The 15832-nt window shown below is 42.1% G+C and overlaps 1 long non-coding RNA gene across 1 annotated transcript; it reads right to left on the bottom strand.

The window, feature by feature from the left end:
- Nucleotides 1-1440: 1440 nt before the first annotated feature.
- On the bottom strand, nucleotides 1441-5422 carry LOC112405670 (uncharacterized). The gene is made up of 4 exons (XR_003004403.1): nucleotides 5309-5422; nucleotides 4522-4589; nucleotides 2032-2124; nucleotides 1441-1819 (listed from the first exon to the last, which is right to left on the bottom strand). It is a non-coding gene; the product is annotated as an uncharacterized LOC112405670 (long non-coding RNA).
- Between the last annotated feature and the right edge of the window lie 10410 nt (nucleotides 5423-15832).

Below are 15832 nucleotides of genomic sequence, written 5' to 3'. Positions count from 1 at the left end.
ACATTAATATCACCTTCAGCGTCTTAAACTCGCTTATTTTGGTTTTGTTTTCTAATCGATTCTCTCCCATCAGCCATGTATAAAATGATTTTTCCTTTTCTAGCATTTTGTGGAACATTTTCAAAGTTTTCAATTTATACTGCTAGAGAGTGCCCCATTTTCCAGCTCTTCTAATTACATGGATGGATATGACCAAATTGTCTGGTAGTATGGTCTAAAAATATACGGAATTGATTTTCCAAGTCATATTTGCCAATGCCAGATGCATTAGGCCTTTATGTTATTTTAAGATACTTTTAAAAATATTGAAATACATCTTCTGACAATCTTCACAATTAAATAAACCACTAGATACTTTTACAAAATGGTAATAGGCAGTAGGTGAGCATCAAGGACGAATGTTCAGCCAAGGCCACTTATGAGGTCAAAGTATTTTGAGATACAAATCCAATTTTTATAGGCAAGAATTTTTTCTTTGGATTCATCCGAATTTGTATATTTTTGGTTATGGCCTGCATTTGGTCAAAAACACCTATAATGTTCTTAAGATAAAGATCTATTTTGCAAAGCATCTGTGAGGGTAGTTAGCAGAGCTGTTTGGAGACTGGATTTCAGATTCATTGTAGCTTTGCCCCTTTGCCTGAGATCAGTGGTTAAAATGGACTTCTGACACACGGTCAGAGCAGGGTTCAGATATTGGCGGTATTATCTTTGGAATTGTAATTTTTGTAGTTCTTACGTGTATTTCCTAGGGCTGCTGTAACGAATTAGCACAAACCTGGTGACCTAAAACGATAGAAGTTTATTCTCAGAGTCTAGAAGTCAGAAGTCATGGTGTCAGCAGGGCCATGTGTTCTCCAAAGGCTTTCAGGGAGAACCCTTCCTTGCCTCCTCCAGCTTCTATTGGCTCTTGAAGTTCCTTGGCTGGTGGCAGCATAATTCCAGTCTTTGCCTCCATCCTCGCAGGGCCTTCTCCCCTGTTTTTCTGTGTCTTAAAACTCTCTTATTGGGTTAAATCCAGGATGAACTCATCTGGAGATCCTCAATTATATCTGCAAAGGCCCTATTTCCAAAGAAGGTCACAGTCACAGTACTGAGGGTTAGAACTGGTACAGGTCTTTCTAGGGAACACGGTTCGACCTGCCACACCTACCAAAGTCCATTTAGGGCGTGTGATGTATCACACCCACCCTTCTCATCTATCACAATGTGCTCCTTCAGAGGACCCGGTGGCAGGTCAGAGGTGGGCCAAGCCATGAGCTCAACATGACACATCTTCGAAGACTGGGACATTATTATAGGGACTTCCCTGGTGGTGTGGTGAGTTAAGACTCTGCGCTCCCAATGCAGGGATCCTGGGTTCAATCCCTGGTCAGGGAACTAGATCCCAGTAGTTTCCTGGAAGATTTTTTTTTGTTGAGAAAAATTTAACGGGTGATTTAAAACATATAAATAGTATAATAAGCGTATTGTGGCATAGAGTTCAAAATTCACGTAAATATTTAAGAGGAAATGGGAGACTCCAGCATATATTTCAGTAGGCAATGGCTTTCCTACTAGGCCTCTAGAGGAACGGCATCCACTCTTTTGCTGGTGGGGTACCTCAGAGTGAAAGTTTGGGCTTTGTCATCACAGTCCCCATTATTCACGAGCAACCTAGAAGTCTGTAACATATAATTTGTCATTTTGTGGAAACTTGAATTGTGTGTTGCTATTGACTGATTCATGGGAACAAATGACTAACCTAGCAAGTCAGTCTGGCTGGTCACCCAGCATAGGCATCTAGACTCGGCAATATTGTCCCCGGTTCTCACCCGTTCTGTGGGAGATAGAGTAAAATACACGGTCATGTGTGAATTTTAGAATTTGTGCAAGTGATTTATTCAACATATATTTCTTGACCAATGGTATGGGGATACAAGAATGATTCCCCCAAAGAGAAAGAATTCTTGTTCTTTCCAAAAAGGTAGATAGATATAGATATATGTCTACTATATATTTAGAATTAATGGGAAAGATGAGCATACATACCATTGCTGCCCATTTGGCTTAATCAGGATGGACATTGCTAATTGATCTTGGCGCTCTTTCCTGCTGAGTCCGTGTTTTAGTCTGCTTGGGCTGCTGTACAAAATATCATAGACTGGGTGATTCAAACAATAAGAACTGATTTCCCCCAGTTCTGGAGGCTGGGAAGTCCAAGATCAAGGTGCCGGCCAACCCATTCCTGGTGAAGCCTCTCTTTTTGATTTGCAGACGACCATCTTGTATCCGCACATGGCAGAGAGAGAGGAAGCGAGCTCTCTGGTGTCTTGTCTTATAAAAGCACCAAGCCCAGTCATGAGGACTCCAACCTCACAACCTAATTACGTTCCAAAGGCCCCACCTCCAAACTATCACATTGGGAATTAGGGTTTCAATATATGAATTGTAGGGGGACACAAATACTTAGTTCATAGCAGCCCAGTTATGGCTTCAGGAACAAAGGACATCTGCGCTTCCTGTATGCCTTCTTCATAGGGCTGGTATCAGAAGTGAGAGCATACTGTTTTAACCACTGATTTTGATAATTTTATATTCAGAGCGATGCTTTCTATTTATACATTTTTTTTCATGAGATACTTTTGGCATTATTATTCACTTAATTCATCCAAGGGACTAAAAACATTTTGGAACATTACAGGATGTCACAAAGGGCCTAATGTGAAGATCTAAGTGGAAATCCTCTGAAGTTAGAAAAAAAAAAAAAAAAAGGGAATTTTAGCCAACATACACATAGCTGAAAAGGTGTGTGTTTTTGGGGGGAGAAGATAAAAGTCAAAGTTGAAACCTGGCTTGCCTCTGGGGTCTGGCTGAGGGGGCGTGGGGTGGTGTCAGGGGTAATTTTGCACATGGGCTCACAGACCAACTTGCACCATCTCTGAGGTCCCAGCCGAGGAGGAAGCTGAGATGAGAAGGCCAAGGTTGGTTCTGGCTGCAGAGCACAGACACAGAAACACAAGGCAAGAGAGTATGTGAGGCCAGGGCTCCGGTGAGAAGGAGGGATGGGGACAGAGACCGCTTCTGGCCCTTGACTTGCCCTGAGTCTGTTTGCACGGTTCCCATTTTATCCAAGACATTATGTATCTTGCCAGAGCCACACACTTAGTATATGTACTTTGAGTAGCTCTTCTCCACATTTTGAGTAATAGGTACCCATTTGGAAAGGAAGCAACAGACCAAAAGAAAAAAGGGGTTCTAAGACAACTTCATTTTTCTGTTTATAGAAAGGGGTGCTTGGTTTGCCAGAAGAGAGCAGTGACAGCAGTCCTGGGTACAGAAAAAGCTACTATATAGTTCAGATGCTGGTAAGTCAATAATAGCATTTATGTTTCCTAAAAGAATTGTTACTTTGGATCAGGGTTTCTCAATAGCGGCACTACTGACTTTTGGGGCTGGATAATTCTTTGTTGCCGAGTTGCCCTGTGCATTGCAGGATGTTTAGCAGCATCCTTGACCTGTCCCTTCTAGACGCCAATAGTCCCCCTATCCTCCATATGTGACAGCCAACAATGTCTCCAGACATTGTCAAGTGTCCCCTGGAGGGCAGAATTTCTCCCAGGTTAGGAACTTTTGTTTTAGATAATTGACAAGAGAAGTCCATACTTGAATTGTTGAAACTTAGCACTCTGGTAATATTTGAGGGACTGGTAAAATAAGAGTGTGTCTGAATTTTTCAAACCTCTTGTGTACTGAACCCAAATAGAAATATTTCGGATTCAGCGAGAACAGATTTTTTTTTTTCATGTAATATTCTTCTGTCATACCAGAAAAATTTGGTCCTGGGCTAAGTTTAGAAGATATAAAGCTGAAACTAACCATTTCAATTCTAATATCATCCTGAAGGAAATCCTAAAATAACAATGACACCAACCAAAAATTTAATCATTTAGGACATAATGACTAGGATGTTTGTAGGCTCTAACTCTTGCCTAAAAAGCTCTGTGGCTCCCTTAGCAAGACCAACAGAACTTGGGCTCAAGAAAAACTTTGACCTATTTGTAGTTTTTGTTCATGGCATTTTACTACTCTATTGGGAAACTGGTGATGAAAAATAGGTCAATGGAGACAAGAAGGATATAAAGACCAAATGAAAGGACACTGATGAGTCATGGGGTTTGTGGAGTATCGCTCACTTGTGCCAAAAAGATTTCTTTGTTGAAGATGTCCTATCATTGTGACACACTGGTAATAAAGGGGAGAAAAATGAAAGGACAGAAAATATCTAGCCCATCTTAACTGTTCAAAGCACCAGCATGCAAATGACTCTGGTGGTGGGTGGCAGTGACCAGGGTACAGCAGCGATCTAAGGATGCTTTAGGACCTTTCTACTTGGGGACACTGACATGGACCTGTCCCTAGGAATTGCTTCCCCATTCTCTAAGTTCTGTATCTCAGAGGACTGATGGCATTCAAAATGTAGGCAAATCAGGCAAAAGCCAAACCAGTTTCCCAGTTTAGTCCAACTTCAACCACACTTACCTATTGCATGTCACCCCAGCCTCAGATGCTCCCTTTATCTCCTACAGAAGTCGTATGTGCACTGCTCCCTCAAAAAAAAAAAAAAAAGGGGGTTCTTTTAGGCCAAAACTGTCAATTAGCCTGGCACCACCTGTATACTCCAGCCAGGAAGTGCTTTCTCTAACTTGATCTCTCTGTCCTTCTACTTACAGCCTATTCAAACACTAAAAGAGCGACCAGAGAATACTTACGACAGGAAGGCAGCACACTTGCTAGCTTTGTGGCCTTCCAGTGTTTTTGGAGCACCAGATGGAATAAGACCCCCTGTCAGCACGGTGGCGCATGCCCAGCTTCTCCAGTGCCCATCATTCCTCGACAGAGTCCGTCCACCCCGTCTCTTCCCGTTGGGAAGCACAGCTCTGAGAGGCCCTGTCCTTGCACCCTCTGCCCAGTCCAAGACATCAGAGGGAAATGGAGAGGCCTCTGTACCTGGGAACCTGGGGACCTACTGTGGTGTGTCAGCCAGGTTTCCCTCGACACCCCAAGTTCTGACTACTCCAGGTCTCCCCACAAAGGGAGTACTTCACAGCAGCAGCTTCCCCACCTCCCCTCCCCCCGCCGACTAAGGAGCCCCGGGGAGATACGTAAGCTGAAGTGTTCAGTGCTCCCTTCTCTTGGGAGAAGGCCCAGACCCACATCCGCCTGTGCCGCTGTCTGCGTGTGGAAGCAAATTTCAAGGGAAGCGTTCAAAGCTCAGCAGCTCCTGGTCATAGTCAATCACCCCTGGGGATGTACCCTGTGAACCTACTTTTATTACAGGATTCACCTCAATCACCAACTCCCGTAGAAATGAAGTTCTTCTCTCAGGAAGTGCCACAGAACCAGGAAAGCGACGTTGGCACGTACACTTTGAGGCAATTTCTCACTGTTACCTAAAAATAAAACAGCACAACTTCTAAACCATCTCTGAAAAAAATTTTTTTTTCAGCCAATTGTAGGCAAAAGTGGGAAGCCATAGGAATTTGCCATCTGTTGCCCTGTCCTATCTTTTTATTTTTGCATTTTTGTCCCTTGCCCTAGGGATTGGAATCTCCTGTTCTCAAATTGTCTCTGCCAAATCTGGATTCTTTTTTTAAAATAGATCAAGTCTTGTTAGTCTTTTTGTAGTTTTTAAAAATTTATTTAATTTATTTTATTATGTATTTATTTTGGCTGTGCCAGGTCTTAGTTGCAGTATGCATGCGGGATCTGGTTCCCAGCCCAGGGCTCGAACCTGGGCCCCCTGCATTGGGAGCAAGGAGTCTTACCCACTGGACCACCAGGGAAGTCCCTGGAAAGATTCTGATGTTGGTCATTTATGCTTTTAATTCCTACTGTACTCTTTAGACTACTGAGATAATTTCGATGTCGTTGGTCTCCAACACTTGAGCTGTGGCCACCAGAGTAAAAGAGAAAGCCCAGGTGATAACAGAATAATTCTAAATTGCAAAATTCTTAAAAGAAAATTCTCAGAAATCCCGGACCGGGGCACAAACCCGCGTCCTCTGCATCGGCAGGCGGACTCTCAACCACTGCGCCACCAGGGAAGCCCGAGGGAAATTTTAAAAAATACATCAGTTTTCGGGAATTCCTTGGTGGCACCGTGGTTAAGAATCCACCTGCCAATGCAGGGGACCTGGGCCGCTAAGATCCCACATGCTGCGGAGCAACTAAGCCCGTGCGCCACAACTACTGAAGCCCACGCACCTAGAGCCCATGCTCTGCAACAAGAGAAGCCACTGCAATGAGAGGCCCACGCACCGCAACGAAGAGTAGCCCCTGCTCGCCGCAACTAGAGAAAGCCCGTACTCAGCAATGAAGACCCAACACAGCCAAAAATAAATAAATTAAAATAAATAAATTTTTAAAAAATAGAATAAAATAAAAATACACCAGTTTTCTTCTCAGTTAAATCAGAGTCTCCTTCAAGTGGAAACAGCTGCATTGACAATGTATCTTCAGAGAGTGAATTGGTAGAGATGATAAAGGAGTGAGCATGAATCAGAAGCTAAACTATGCCACCTATGCAGACGGCTGGAATTGAAAAGCTGCAGCAACTACTCAATTTGATAATGGTACAATTGACAAAGATCCACTCAAAAATTTTAGTGGTGCTTGTCTGCAGCAAATGAAATGAAAAGCTTAGAGCTGACTCAAAGGAGGAAGCTAACCTACTCAATAAAACAGAAGTTGATCTTCTGTTAGACAGCTTCTGTTGCAGACGGTAAAACTATCCAGTCTGGACAAGGTTGAAAGGACAAAGCATACGTCTTGATAGAAACCTTTCTATGAACTGGCTGCACAAATCTTGAAACTGGAAGAAAGAAGAATGATGTTAAAAACACATCAAAATGAGGATTTGGTTATTAAAACTTAATATATGATCAAGTGGCATTTTACGGGCTTAGAGCAGTGGTGTGAGGGCAAATGTTTAACTGGGTCTCTGGGAGGATAAAGCTCCAGTCTGTGGTTTTTGTCGTGACATCGCTAAATACAGAGTTGTGAAGAGGTGTACAGCAGCACACCATAGATAGTATTCCCTCCATACAGATAGATAAGCGTCAGCAGAAACATCCTCAAGAGCATAGATAATAGTACAGTAATTAGGAAGTGTTGAATTGAGTTTAGAGTACTTACTACCTATGTTTTAATTTTTTTAATTGATTTTTTTTTTACAATTAATTAATTAATTTTTGGCTGCAATGCGGTGCACAGGCTTCTCATTGCGGTGGCTTCTCTTGTCGTGGATCCCGGGCTCTAACCCCGCAGGCTTCAGTAGTTGTGGCTTGTGGGGTCTAGAGCGAAGGCTCAGTAGTTGTGGCGCACGGGTTTAGTGGCCCCGCGGCATGGGATCTTCCCGGACCAGGGCTCGAACCCGTGTCCCCTTCATTGGCAGGCGGATTCTTAACCACTGCGCCACCAGGGAAGCCCTACCTTTGTTTTTAGTATAATTTATTTAATTGTAAGTTTATATAATTCAATTTTAAATAATGGCCATGTTTAAAAACCAGCTCACAAAATCCCTAAAAAATTAACGAGCAATTCCAGCACACCACTAGGCATGAAGATTAAATCAAAAGGCAAAAAGCAGCAGACACAAGGGAATCTTGCAGTACCAGAATGACTATATTATTGTATTTCTAGACATAACACATTAAGAAAAGTTGAAAAATGAAAGTGGAAATAGAAATCCTAGTGCTTACAAATGTAAAGTACCACAGGAACTTTTCTATACTGTACTGCATGTAGGAAAGCATGTGTATTAATAAAGAATCCAGAAGAAAGTAAAAGGAAATACACAGATGGGGCTGTTATCACCAAAGCATGTGTTAGAATGGGACGAAGAAATAGGAGAAAAGGAAGAAAAACATGCAGCTGGGCAAATACAGGGCAACCTGAAAGATTTAATGCAGCCCTTTTGTAATTTGGAATAAGTTTTTGTACTTCAGAGTCTTAGACATCACAAAAGCTCTTGGAGTAAGAAACAAAATTTTGAAATGTAAGTTAATTCACTTGCTTTATAGACTTGCTGACTTTCAAGGGAGATTGAGAGCAGAAAACATTTTCAAAATCCAAGTTAAGGAGCTGGGAAAACAACCACTTTCACTTTTTTCCTACACTGCAATCTTCCACTCTGAAAAATAGGTTAGCATTTGAAGGGGATCAGGATGTGCCACCCCCAAATATGCCACATTGGCACACAGATTATTTTGAGCTGAAGGCAACTGAGAAGAAAAAGCTACAGGAAAGGGCTTCCCTGGTGGCGCAGTGGTTGAGAGTCCGCCTGCCGATGCAGGGGACGCGGGTTCGTGCCCCGATCTGGCAAGATCCCACATGCCGTGGAGCGGCTGGGCCCGTGAGCCATGGCCGCTGAGCCTGCGCGTCCGGAGCCTGTGCTCCGCAACGGGAGAGGCCACAACAGTGAGAGGCCCGCATACCACAAAAACAAAAACAAAAACAAAAAAAACTACAGGAAAGTTCTCTGCCTTCCCTTTATCTGCCTGAAAGCAGGCTATAAATTTCCCTTTAGGAAGGTGTGTCCCCACTGTACCAGGAAGAAAAGAACACTCATCATCAGAGACTGGGAGTCAACACTGAGATGAGTTTGCCTAAACAAACTTTATTAAAATAACCCTTATCTTCCATTAGCTCTCCAATACATTTTCTAGTCACTTCTCTACAATTTATTGTCCTTTGAACCTCAAATCCCCTTTCCTTTGTTAAAATGGTAATATATGTCCCCAAGTCTAGACACTTCTTTAACTTTTCTGTGAACTCCTGTGCACATAAAAAACTAATAAATTTGTATTCCTTCTCTCCTGTTAACTCTGTCTTTTGTCAGTTAAGTTCAGACCTCATTCATGAAACAAACCTAAGAGAGTAGAGGAAAAATTTTCCTCCTCCACACAGTGACGGTAACTCAGTGCCTTTCAAAGGTTGTCTAAAGGCTTAACTGTGCTTACTTGATACCAGATGCACAGCCCATCACTAATATCCATTCTCCTTCCATGGCTGACATCACTAATCAAGCAGGGTACCTTTTCCCACTGAGCAAAATGTGGTCTCACGATCTCAACCCAGTAGACCAAGGTGCCATACAAGGTGCAACCTACTAGCCAATTCTGGCTCAGGAACGTCATCAAAAAGACCTTGAATATATGAAGATCTGCTAAAAAGTAAAAACAACAGAAATTTCATGTGGTTATAAGAAACACACAGAAATAATCTAATCTACCACTGCAGAAAGTAATCAACTGCTTAAAGTCAAACTTAATAGCTGCAGGGACTTCAAAACCAAAAGCGGCTGTTGCACTAATTGCAAAATTTTCATCTAATACACCAGGGCTTGGAATAGATCCTAATGGTTATTTTATCTCCATTAAAGGCAATTGGATAAGCAGGCCATTAACAGTAGATTCAGCTTCCGTGCTTGTGCCCAACAGGAAACATTTATATTTCAAGCCTTTAAAAAATTTACCATCATTGAGACATAGTCAATAGATAATTGGTGAGGCTGATGCAGTAATAAATGCTTAATAGATAAATCTTCCCCATCTGTAATTCTTGAATAACAGGGATAGATTTCAGTGTACAGACTTCTAAATACAACAGTCCTCCAAGGTCATTCTCTGTTCTAATGTCCTTTGGACAATGAATACAATTTTTAATTCATGCAGACTTATAATTCTCTCACAATTTGATTATATTTTATCAGTTTGGGTGATTTCAATTAAACAAAATAGGAAAGATAGAAAATAGAGACCAAAGCCCAAAACTTTCAAAGTTTTTTTTTTTAAATGCAAAGAATGATAAAGAATCAGATTTGCTGTAAAATAGCTAGTGGGAAGCAGCCGCATAGCACAGGGAGATCAGCTCAGTGCTTTGTGACCACCTAGAGGGGTGGGATAGGGAGGGTGGGAGGGAGACGCAAGAGGGAGGAGATATGGGGATATATGTATATGTAGAGCTGACTCACTTTGTTATAAAGCAGAAACGAACACACCATTGTAAAGCAATTACACTCCAATAAAGATGTTAAAAAAATCAGATTTGTTGCACAAGGACTCAATTGTTAGGTAATTAATAGATAGTAAGAAAACTTTCAAAAACAGTGACCAACAATGGGTCTCTTTTCATCCAAGTTCCCACAGATCACTTCTGAGAATGCTTTCAAGTCAATCTGAACAAAAGTAACCTCCTTTCTTAAAGAAAAGAAGAAAAAGAAAAAAATATATACAATTATCACAAGAGCATAGGCATTATGACACTAACATAAAGCAAATGAGTCAGAAAGAATGAAGAAAAAGTACGGAGAGCATGGCACAAAAAGGTATTCTTAAAAGAGGACTTCAAGTAAATGTTTCTTTGCCCAAATAAACGTAAATACAGTTGAGCAGATCTGTTGGTTTTGTAGTGAAGACAGGAACAAGCTGTGGTGTCCCATGCTCTGTTCCTTCTGGAGGCGTCATTATCGGCAGACCCTCTGTAAAGCTAAATACGGGTCAGAAGGGCTTAAAATATTGTCAAAGGTAAAATATCGTCAAAGGTTCTGCCACATAGGAATCTAGAAAAATGGTACAGATGAACTTATTTGCAAAGCAGAAATAGAGTCACAGATGTAGAAAACAAACTTACAGTTACCAAGGAGGGTAAGGGAGGGTGGGATGGATGAATTGGGAGATTGGGATCGACATATATATATACTACTATATATAAAATAGATAACTAATAAGGACCTACTGTATAGCTCAGGGAACTCTACTCAGTGTTCTGTGGTGACCTAAATGGGAAGGAAATCTAAAAAAGAGTGGATATATGTATATGTATAACTGATTCACTTTGCTGTACAGCAGAAACTAACACAACATTGTAAAGCAACTATACTCTAATAAAAGTTGATAATAATAATAAAAGGTTCTACTACATAATTTGAAAGTGAGTTCTCTAAAAAAACAATTATTCCCTCCCAAATGGTTAATCTGTTTCCAACACACCACACATGCAACACAAACAGACACACACACATGCAACACAAACAGACACACACACACACACACACACACACACACAGGAGAGAAAAGTTAAAAACTCAAAAAGAAGGAAACGCTGAGAACAAACTGGACATAATAAACATTTTTGGTTTAAAAAATCAAGGAGTGCTTAAGTTTATTAAATGACATTTTACCCCATAGAGAAATTTTGACTCAGGAAGGTAAAGTTAGTGGAAAAGAAACATAAATGAACCATACAGATCCATATTACTCCTTAACTAAGGTGGGAAATTACTTATCTCTGTGTTAACAAAGATAAAATACCTAACCAGAGAAAAACACTCATTATGATCAAAACAGAGTTATCGTGAATAAGCACTGGTGGATAATATATGAAAAATTTTAGTCCATTACTATTAATTGCACAAAATGCCCATGTTAATTAGCTACTTATAAAGGGCATTCCCTTAAACATTTTGTAAGAAAAAGGCCTTTTGAAGGGATAATGAATGTTCTATGTAAGTCACACATAAAACCAAGCAATTATATGCCTATGCCCCTAGATTTCATAGTGAAGACAGGAACAAGACGGCTGCCCTCTCTCATTTTCTTAAAGGCTCATCATTAAAACCCCAGGGATGGCTGGGAGAAATCATCCCAGACCATTCTACATGATGACCCATGAACTTTGCCTTCTTGAAGGGATGCTAGAATGCAACCCACTCCATGGAATGCAAGTTCTTTATAATTTTTGAAGTCTCAGGCTTCAAAATTAATTACATGCAATTATTATTTGGTCAATGTCCCTAATTCTGTTAAATTTGTAAGTACTCAAAGCAGATATTGACATATTTGAAACAATGGGACAGAAGTTCTCATATTTCTAATTTGAATACGAAAAAGTGAATAGAATTCATTTATCTAGTCAGTATTTATGGACTGCCCTCTATATGCCAAGCATTGATCTAGGCACTGGGATTCAGATATGAACAAGACAATTTTCCTGCCCTCTCGGGGCTTACTTTCATTCTTGGAGGTGTAGAGACACAAACATTCGTAGACAGTGATTGGTGTTACAAAGTGAATAAAACAGTGTGATAGGATGGAGGCTACTGGCATATTGGCTGTTAGGACTGTCCTTCAAGCCCTGTCTCATTCCCACCCCACCTTGCTTCTGCTTCATTCCTCTCTGCAGTGAACTTTCTCCACCTCTCTGTTCCATATCTGGTGTGGACGGCTACTCCACAGCCCTCCAGTTCACATCTTCCTGGTTTAAGAAGCTGGAAGAGAATACGAATATCAATTCCTGGAGCAGAGAATCTGGCCCATCTTGGGTCAGGGGTGCAACCCCTAGTCCAATCAACTACTATAGTCAAGACAGGAACATTTAGAAAAGATAAAGTTTAATTGCAAACAGTACAAGGGAACAGCCTTCCCAGATGAAAACAAAAACGAAAACCAAAAAACCCACACAAGTATTTAAAGGAAAAGAAACTCAAACTACAAAGGTTATGACAGTTACACTTGTCTGCTCATGGTGGGAAAACAGCAACTTTCCCACATGACTATCAGTTTCACAAAGGTCATGATGTATCTTTAGACAGCAGCATGGCAAAAATCAGGGACAAAATTATTTTGGCTAGGGAGTCCAGGTTTACAGGAAATAGTTAACGCTTTATTATTGGAGATCAGAACCAGTCAGAATGACTCCAATTTTTTTGGTTTATCTCAGGGTGCAAAGCTTTGTCCCGAATTTGATACGTAAAGTGTTCAGTTATACTGGAAGCAAGACCAAGGGTCAGCTTTTGTATCTAGAATTCACAAGCTACAAACACAGCAGCCAGGGTCCATCCCCAGCTAAAGGAGGCAGTTAAGGGGGTTGCTCTGAGCTGAAGAGACTTCCAAAAGAAAAGCCACAGAAGACTATATTGCAGATTTCTAAGTCTTCACATTTGACTAGTACTTTCTATAAAACACCTTTACATGCCTATTTTTTAAAATAAGTACTTATTTATTTGGCTGTGCCGGGTCTTAGTTGCAGCATGCCTGCGGGATGTAGTTCCCTGACCAGGGTTCGAACCCAGGCCCCCTGCATTGGGAGTGCAGGGTCTTAACCACTGCACCACCAGGGAAGTCCCTCATGCCTATTCATACAGTCGATCCTCAAAATTCTGTAAGAAAAGAATACTAGTTAAAACTTATTAAGCACTTTAGATATGTGCCATCAGTTCTTGAGCATTTACAAGCATTGTTCTCACACCTTTACATATACTAACTCTTAGTAATTCACTTAATCCCCATAATATGCCTATGAACATAAGGTACGACTACTATCTCATTTTACAGGTAATGAAATTGAGGCACACAGGGGTTAAGTAATTTGCCCACAGTCACACAGCTTAAAAGTGGTGTAGTTGGAATCTGACCCCAAGTAACCCAGCTCTAGAGTCCATGCTTTTACTCACTGTTCTACACCAGGGATCCCCAACCCATTTGCCATGGACCGGTACTGGTCCGTGGCCCGTCAGGAACCGGGCCGCACAGAAGAGGGTGATCGGCAGGTGAGCGAGGGAAGCTCCATCAGCCGCTCCCCATTGCTCCCCATCGCTCGCATCACCGCCTGAACCTTCCCCCCACTGCTGCCCCCATCTGTGGAAAAACTGTCTTCCCTGAAACCGGTCCCTGGTGCCAAAAATTTGGGGACCGCTATTCTACACAGCCTCTCTAGAAATGAATGTTATTCCAATTTTACAGATGAAGAAATAATCAGTACTCAGAGATTAAGGTACTTGCTGAAGGTCAGTAATAGGATAAGTGACCTCAAGTCACTTGAGTCTAGTGACCTAGAATAAGCTGAGATTTTAAATCCAGTCCTTTGACTTTAAGCCAGGTTTCCTTCAATACTAACAATAACAGCAGCAGCAACAGTTGACAATTATACAGGGCCTACCACGTGCCAGGCACTGTTCTATATACTTTACATACATAACTAATTTAATCCACAGCTCCATGACATAGATACTATTATTAGTCTCGTTTCACGGAAGAGGAAATTGAGGCGTAGAGAGGTTAAATAACTTGCTCAAGGCCATGCAGCTGGAAAGTGGCAGAGTCAGGATTCAAACTCAGGCAGTCTATCTCCAGAATCTAGACTCCTAACCACTGACCACGTCTTACACTGCCTCTTCATGCTCTACAACCATCTTCCCCAGCAGGATCAGTAAGGGAAAAGATGGAGGTGAAGGACACTAACATTTACTGGTTATACTTTCACATGTGATTCACCACCCCTCCCTCTCAGGCCTGTTCCCACTGAAGGATTATACTCTGCATTGACATTAGTTTGGCCATGACTTGCTTTGGTCATTGAAATGTGAATAAAAGTGATGCCACTTCCAAGCGCCACCGTGAGGTTCTGCCACCTCTCTTTTCCCTTTGCCAAGAGACCTGCCTGTCCGAGGAAGAACCTGCTTCTTCAGTGTTGGTCTTGGAATGACGATTTGGAGCAGAGTACAGAGGACATGCTAAGGACACGAACATGAACAAGAAGTATCCTTGGGAGACTTCTCTGGTGGCACAGTGGTTAAGAATCCGCCTGCCAATGCAGGGGACACGGGTTTTGATCCCTTGTCCGGGAAGATCCCACATGCTGCAGAGCAACTAAGCCCATGCGCCACAACTACTGAGTCCATGCACCACAACTACTGAAGCCCATGTGCCCTAGAGCCTGTGCTCCACGACAAGAGAAGCCACCGCAACAAGAAGGCCGGGCACCACAATGAAGAGTAGCCCCTGCTCGCCGCAACTAGAGAAAGCCCATGCACAGCAACAAAGACCCAACACAGCCAAAATTAAAAAAAAAAAGAAAAAGAAATATGGTTCAAGAAAACAAAAGTATGCAGCATCCCATGATCTCCACTTCCTGGTATTCATGCCTCTGTGTAATCCCCTCCCAAGAGTGGGCAGGACCTGATTTGTTTCTGACCAATTGACTACAGCATGGTGATGAATGTCACACCTGTGATTATATTACTTTAATTTTATTTATTTTTGGCTGCACTGGGTCTTCGTTGCCGTGTGCGGCTTTCTCTAGGTGTGGCGAGCAGGGGCTACTCTTCGTTGTGGTGCCCGGGCTTCTCACTGCGGTGGCTTCTCTTGTTGCAGAGCACGGGCTCTAGGCGCGTGGGCTTCAGTAGTTGTGGCTTGCAGGATTAGTTGTGACGCAGCATGTGGGATCTTCCTGAACCAGGGATCGAACCATGTCCCCTGAATTGGCAGGCGAATTCTTGACCACTGAGCCACCAGGGAAGTCCCTATATTACTATGTATAAAACACAGTCTTGCTGGCTGACTGGGGCTAGAGCTTTCCCTTGCTGGCCTGATGAAGTCAGCAAGCATGTTGAGGGAGCCCATGAGGCAAGGAACTAGGGGTGACCATTAGTTGCTGCGGGCAGACTTCCGCCAACTGCCAGTAAGAAACTGAAGCCCTCAGTTATACAGCTGTAAGGAAATGAATTCTACCAACAACCTGAATGAGTGTTGGAAGCTGATTCTCCTCCAGTTGAGCCTGCAGATAAGAATACAGTCTGGCTGCCACCTTATTGCGGCCTTGGGACCAAAAACAGAGGACCTAGTTAAGCTGTGCCCTGACTCCTGACCCAAAGACTAGGGAGATAATAAATGTGTGTTATTTTAAGCCACTAAATTTGTGGTAATTTGTAGTGCAGTATAGAAACCTAGGTAATACTTAAGCTTTTATTCTGCTCATCCTGCCTTTAAACAGGCTGACCACTTTTGCTGCA

Source organism: Neophocaena asiaeorientalis, unplaced genomic scaffold (genome assembly GCF_003031525.2).
Source record: "Neophocaena asiaeorientalis asiaeorientalis breed wild unplaced genomic scaffold, Neophocaena_asiaeorientalis_V1.1 scaffold148, whole genome shotgun sequence".
Lineage (NCBI taxonomy): Eukaryota > Metazoa > Chordata > Mammalia > Artiodactyla > Phocoenidae > Neophocaena > Neophocaena asiaeorientalis.
This window is presented reverse-complemented; position numbering and strand designations above follow the sequence as displayed.